Source organism: Zonotrichia albicollis, chromosome 7 (genome assembly GCF_047830755.1).
Source record: "Zonotrichia albicollis isolate bZonAlb1 chromosome 7, bZonAlb1.hap1, whole genome shotgun sequence".
Lineage (NCBI taxonomy): Eukaryota > Metazoa > Chordata > Aves > Passeriformes > Passerellidae > Zonotrichia > Zonotrichia albicollis.
Window position 1 is genome coordinate 7,281,956 of NC_133825.1, and position 7,057 is coordinate 7,289,012.

Sequence of the window (7,057 nt, forward strand, 5' to 3'; positions counted from 1 at the left end):
AAGTAAAAAAATTAGCCAGAATGTTAATTTTTGTTAATAGGGTTAATAGACGAACAATGACTATCTAATACTTCAGAGCTCATAGAAGTGAGTATTCAGATTTCCATTTAGTACGTGCTGGCAGTTTTAATTTGAAATCAACAAGTTTATCCAAATCAAGTTATCCATAGGAATTAATTTGCTCTATGATCTACCTAAAAATGCCTCGTTGTCTGATAAGTTTAGTAGAAATTTACAAAGTCAACAGTCCACAGATTTTAATTTCTTGTTTAGTGGCTATTCTGCAGGAAAGCTTTTACAGACTAATCCGTTTGGATGTAATTAAAATGCCAGTACATTTCATCTAGCCATTTTGGTATTAGAACAAAACCATATGACTGCACAGCCTTTTAAAAAGTATTTTAAAATAAATTTTCAAATCAACAGTCTGAGTTGATCTGAGTTGAAAAACTCTACCAACCTTCAACTCCATTGGAAGATTTCCTTGTCACCCTGTGAATCAACTCTACATTCAGAAGATTAAAAGTCCCAATGATGGTGGTTTTGGTATGGTTAGGAATTGGAGAAGGATCTTCTTCCTTCTCAGCTCCATGCTGCAGTGCCTTTGGGATGTGGCCTGCTGGCCGTTGTTTGTGCAGCCCTGGTGTTTCTCCATGAGGCAGAAAGTGCAATTGCATTTCCAGCCCAAAGCCCATGAGCAGTGGGACGTGCAGAGCTGTGCCAGACCCAGGCCAGCAGCTGCACCACCAGAGGGTTTTGGTTCCTGCCCAGGGCAGCTGGTGCATCTCTGCCGTGAGTGCCTGCCCTTCCAGGTGCCCATGGACAGCAGGTGCAGGGTTCTGCAAGGGGCACGGAACAGGGTGGGGATGTCTGCTGGCAACAGAGTGCAGCGGAGAGCAAACAGTCCAGGATGGTCCTGCAGTGTGTGACAGAGAACTCCTGACACAGCTGTGACTGAGCCAGTGAGGGAAGGCACTGCTGGGCCTGCTGTTTGTGAGGAGAGAAGGGCTGCTGGGTGACAGCAGGGTTGGAGACGCCTTGGGCTCAGGGATCACACAATGCTCGTGTTTGGTTCCCAGAGAAGGAACGAGAGATGTTGGGGAAGTGTTGACCTGCAGCACATTGTGAATTTGTTAAGTTTTACCAGGCAGTGCTTTGTTGTACCTTCCCTCACACCAGTGGTTAATGTGTGCAAGTGGATGTCTTAGCCTTGAGAATAAAGACAGTGGGCCTACTGAGGAGGTAGCTGCAATGCATTGAAGGAGAAGAAGGCTCTTAACTATAGGAGGAGAATTTGAGGAACGGGATGTTCACCACATGACCACCAGAGACCCTCAAGAGACCCCTACTCTAAATGTCAGTAGTTTTGGGGAAGTGATTTAAACATGTCAAATACTTTGTGAGATGTTGGTAATTTAGCTGCTAGAGAATGGAAAATTACAAAGCTGTGGCTCATTCCAAGTCCAGCACCTGCAAGATAGTGTGTCCTTGGGGCCTAGCTGTAGTAGGATAACAAACAGTGAAAGAGACATGAGAAAAGAGAGATGTAACCCCTAAGGAATGAGGAAGAGTTCATGGCATAGTTTAACCAATAGATTGCTTGGCTTACAGAATATTCATAAGCTTATTGCTTGCTGTATAAGTGTCTGATGCTCTCTTCAATAAACGGAACTTGCTTATCACTCATATTGAGTGTCCGAGTCTCCCCTCACCAACAAATGGCTCGACCCCGACAAAGGCCTCATTCTGCGACAGTGAGAATGTTTAGCCTGTGAGTTTGAGCAAAGTAATGAATAAAAGTAATGAAAGTAATGTCTTAGTTCCATGGATACTAACACGTGGGTGTGCATGGTTTAGGGAAGTGATTCCTCACACACCCAGTGCTGAAATAAAGTAATGTCTCTTTTCTCACACTGAGCTGGCAGTGTGGATCGTGCCCTGCTCGGTAACTTTCATTTTGGTCATTCCTATTGAAGCATAAAGAATGGTCGAACTGAAATCTTTTCCAGCTGTTTCCCTTTGGTTTACCAGTTTGAGGGTTAAGATTCTGTGCTGCAGGTGTGCTGGGTGTGTGCAGAGCAGTGCAGCCCCAGACACCCCTTGGCTTGCCCACAAGTTGTCACGCCTTGCTGCCAGGTGTGCCCAGCTGTGTCAGGAGAAGGAGCCCGCAGCGCAGTGGGCACCGTGCCCTGCCCAGCCGGAGCTCTCTGGCACAGAGCAGCAGCAGCGCCAGCACTGTTCAACCGCTCCTGCCTTGGCTTCCCCTGGCACACAGAAGCCTCTGGAAATCAGCACCACCAGCGGCGTTCCCAGCTTGGAGCAGCTGCTGCTGGCAGGCAGATGCTGCCAGTTCGACTGCTGCCAAAGGGGAAGAAAGAGCACAGGAAGAGATGTACATACACAGCAGCCCTGGGAACATCCAATAAACATGCAGATATATGGGGTGATTTGTTAGGAATTACTTCAGCTGCTATGCCAATAGTGCTTTCTCTCCTGGTTCTGTACAATGCTTTGGGCCATTTTCTTGGTCTGGTTTCCTTTGCTGGTGTCCCATCTGTGTGCTCAGCTGGGGTACAGGCTTGGAGCACTCTTGGAGTTCCTCTTGGATCCCTGAACAACAGGGTTTGGCCCATGGGGGGAGTTTGTGCTGCTTTGTGTCAGAGGAGAACTTCCAAGGCCATTTTGTGTTTGCTGTAGGAAAGGCTGGTTATTGCTTTGCATCAATTCACAGACTAACATGCTTTGTGATGCTTTGCTTTGTCATACTTTGCTTTGTGATATCAGGGCATGATTGGCACATCGTCGTGGTGACATCAGAAGGTTGCCTTGGTGCACGGAAGGCCTCAGTGCCAGAGCAGTCCTAGGGGTTGCTCAGATCAGGAGCATTCTCCTGATTGTGGCCTTTGTCAGCGTGTAGCTGCGCACTGACAGGAGTCTTGGTTGGAGTAAACTTGAAGCACAGTGCTACAATGATTGAGCAACTCGCCGCTGCAGTTTGCACCATGTATGGCACTGTTTATTCCGCCTATTTCATTACCAGCCTGGCAAGTAAGTAGAGGTTTCAACTCTATTTAGGCTAGGGTGTAACCAAACCTGGCTTTTGCATGTCTTCTTGCTCTTTCTTAGTGACTGAGTTGATTTTGAAAGAGAAAGACCATTAGGGTGCCTCTGGTTTGGTAAAGCTCCTGTCAAGAGGTTCAGCTAAAAGGGGGTGTCTGTAGCCACAGGGGCAGCATTTGCAGGGGAACCTGCAGGGCTTCCGTTCCCTCCACGGGAGAGTCTGTGGCAGCAGAGTCTGTCATTTCCTCAGTTTGCTGGGACAAGCAGGACAACTTCCAAAATGCAGACTGGGAGGCCTTCTCAGAAGGCCTTCTAAAGACTTTGTAGTTCTCCCCAGAACTCAAGGAAAGCTTCTTTTATTCTAAATTTTGTAATGAAAGGATTTGACTGTCCATTTTGACCCTTGACTGAGTGCTAAAAGAGTGATTCCCTTTGCAGTGAAGTGCAACCGCCAAAGCAGTGAGTGTCTGCTCCTGAGCCTGGAGCTGCTGCTGTGCTGTTTCACAATAGAACTGCCACAGCTCAGGGGAATTTGGGGCAAGCTTTTCTGGGTGACTGTTTTCAGCAACTTAATGGGAATTAGTGCATGCAACTTCTTTTTTGAAAAATGTACCTGAAAGACAAGAGAACAAAAGCTGCTTTATCTGTTGGACAGAACAGAAGCATTGAGTGATAAAGAACAATTTGAATTTTCTTTATCATGTTTGTATTAATTTACTGGCTAAAGGCTGAAGTGTAGGCACAACCAAGATTATTGTCCTGATCTCTTGCTGGCTGTGTGAAAGAACTATGTCATGTGGAGGGATGTTGATAAAGAAAAATACTCTCTGTTTGGGCTGGCCTTTTCTGTTGGATTCAGCAGCCCAGGCAGTTTTCTCACAGCACTTGTTCATTTTCCCTTGCCCACTCCAGGTCACCTGAAGCGTGTATTCAGAGGTGCTGATCCAGAGGTGAGTGAGACAGGAACATTTCATGTTCCTGGTGCTTAGGAATTGTAGAGCAAGCTGTGAGCTTGGCCTGTGGCACTAGAGTGTAGAGGGCCAGCTGGGTAGGCTGAAAGAAAATCCATTTCCATGTCTGCAGCAGCAATAACAAAGGCATCGCTGGCTATTTCCTAATTTTCCATTTCAGAACTTTCAAGGAATGAAAAGCTCATTTTGCAGAGAGAATGCTGCTTCTTGATAGTAGCCAGGGCGGAATGTCTAATTCAGAACTATTAGCAATTCTGTTGAATTAGCCCATTTAAATTTAGTCGCAGTGACTTAGAATCCCATTGTTACCAAGTTTCTGATTTGTCCTTAGCAGAGCTGGTTGTAGAAATAGAGCTGAATAGAATAAAGTGTTGAATAGAACTAAGGTTATAAGTTATAGGTAACTTTCTGTCCCTCACACTGCTGTCTGTCCACAGATCACAGAACCAACAGCAGTCTCTCCTCTGGCTCCCTCTGCTCATGGAGAGGAGGCCGAAGAGGAGGCAGATGAGGTGGATGAGCGCCAGCCTCCATCAGTGCTCACACCACAGCCTGAACATTCTGAGCCAGTAAGTGCCAGCTGTGTGCGCTGCTGTCTTTAGTGCAGGGCAGAGCTGCACGTTTCTGACCAGCCAGCATTTGCTGTTGCTGGCTGAGGATGCTGAGTGCTGGAGTCCTGCCAGGGCCTGGTGATTGCCCCCAGCCTGTGACAGCTGGACAATGGGCTTTGGTCTGTCACGTTTAGGCACCAGCTTCCTGGCATTTTGATAGGGGCCAGCCTGAAGCACGAAGGCTCCCTGTTCCCAGAGCAGGGAGCATGTCAAAGACACTGTGCTCAGCCTTGTTGGATACACAGGGGACACTGTGGCGTGGACAGACCTGTCCCCCTGCACAGACTGGCCAAGTTGCTGCAGGCACAAAAAAATGTTGATCTGACCACAAAAGCTCTTGGTGATGCTTTGTCCCCACAAACTTCTTGGCTGTGCTTACTTGGGAGTATTTCAGAGACACACTGGGGATGTAGAGTTGCTGCTTGAAGTCAGGGATTTTGGTGCCTTTGTTGCCAGGTTGCTCTTTTGCCCCTTCAGGCAGAGCAGCCAGTAGCAGAGCAGATAAGTGCTCTGAGTCTGCCTGTTTCTTGGTCTTTGATAAGCTGCAAGGAGATGACTGTGTTGTCCATGAAGCTGTGGGGGACCATTCTTGTCTAGTGTGGCAAAAGAAACAAAGGGAGTAGTTCTGAATCTTTCTTCTGAGGCAAAAACCAGACACTGCATGTGTCTGATGGTACCTTCTATTGTGCAGTTTGCTTTGAAAACTGCATTGGAGCCTAGAGTGGGAGCAAAGCTGCAAGTCCTTGACTGCTGTCCTGTAATGCTAAACCCAGGATGTACACCTTGCCATGGTGCCTGCAGTATCTGAAGTGCAATGGGCACCTTTGTGGCTGGGGAGCTGCGTGGGCCCAAAGGACGCAGGGCTGGCGGCCGTGAGCAGCTGAAGATGAGGCAGCGTGGGGCCAGGGGGCCAAGAAGGCCAAGGGCACGGTGGCTGTGCCAGCAGCAGTGGGGCAGCAGGAGCAGGGCAGTGAGCGTGGCCTGTGCTGGGCAGCGCTGCGGCCACAGCTGGAGTGCTGTGTGCAGCTGTGGGCCCTGGGAAGCAGAAAGTCATGGAGGGGCTGCAGCGTGTGCACAGAAGGACAGGGGAGCTGGGCAAGGGGTGCAGCACAAGGCCAGGGAGGAGGGGCTGAGGGAGCTTAACCTGGACCATGGGGGCTCATGAGGGACCTTCAGGCAGACTTCCATAGATCCCTGCCAGAGATCCATAGAGCCAATGCTCAGCACAGGGGCTGTTTCCCTGCCAAACAACCCCTCACTGCATCCAAGTGCTTTAGACATTTTCATATTTTGTTTGTTTATTTGTTTGTTTGTTTGTTTGCTAGAAGGAGAAGCCTTGTGTAATTTCTCCTTCTCCATGGAGCTTTTTCTCAATCTTTCCTGCCGTTTTCCAGCACTGGAAGAAACACATCACTTTCAGGTTAATGGCTCCTGTGTCTTTTGGCAGCCCAGGGAATCAGTGTGTGTTGTGTTTGGGAATTGAGCAGGAAATCAATGCCCTTGCATTCCAGCTGGTGCTCAGAGATTAGAGGAGCTGGAGGGGCTGGGCTGCATTTCTGACTCTAGCCACTTCAGCACCATCAGTGCGGTCAAGTCCATGAGAAGAACTTGCCCAAGCACAGATGCACAAAGAGCGCAGTTCCCAGAAATGCTCTGGGTCTGATTGCATTCCATAAGGACCCACACGCTCCAGATTCCCCAAGAGTGTGGGTTACTGAAGCAACAGGAGAGCAAGTTCAGGATTGTAGCTGACTGGGGCACTGGCTACCAAATTTTGATGTGTGTAGCAACAGAGAGGACAGTAAAGGGAGATTTCAGTAATAAGATCTGTCTGTCTGTCTATTGATATGTCTATCTATCTATCTGTCTAATTATGTGACATTTTGTCATGGTTTGAGCCTGGCACAGAGCCAGTCCCCCCATGAAAATTCCTCACCCTGGTGTCTGCTGTGAGATGTGACCAGGAATAAGCAAAACAGGCTCTAACTTAAACATAAAGAACACTTTATTACTTAAACTACAGGAAAAGAAAAAAAAGAAATTGAAAACCTTACAAAAAAACTTTCCTCCTCCCCACTCCCTGACTTTCCCAATCCGATACATTCTCCCAAAACACCAACTGCCCAGCCCGGCACGACACTTTAGTATACTCAAACTGCAGTTCATGAAGAGGAAAGGAGTCCTTCTTGTTCCATAGGCTTCTCCTGGAAACACACTGAAACCTCGTGTGCTTCCTTGTCACTTCGGCACCGCCCGGAAAAAAGTCCTTTTGCCGCTTGTGACATCTTCCTTCCATGCCCAGTGCTCTCACCACTGAGACATGGCCAGAGCTGCTTTTAGGGTTGTCTTTCAAGGATGCCTTGTCTCACTCCAAAAAGGCACCGTCTCTGCTTTGGGACATCTGTCCCCCCCATA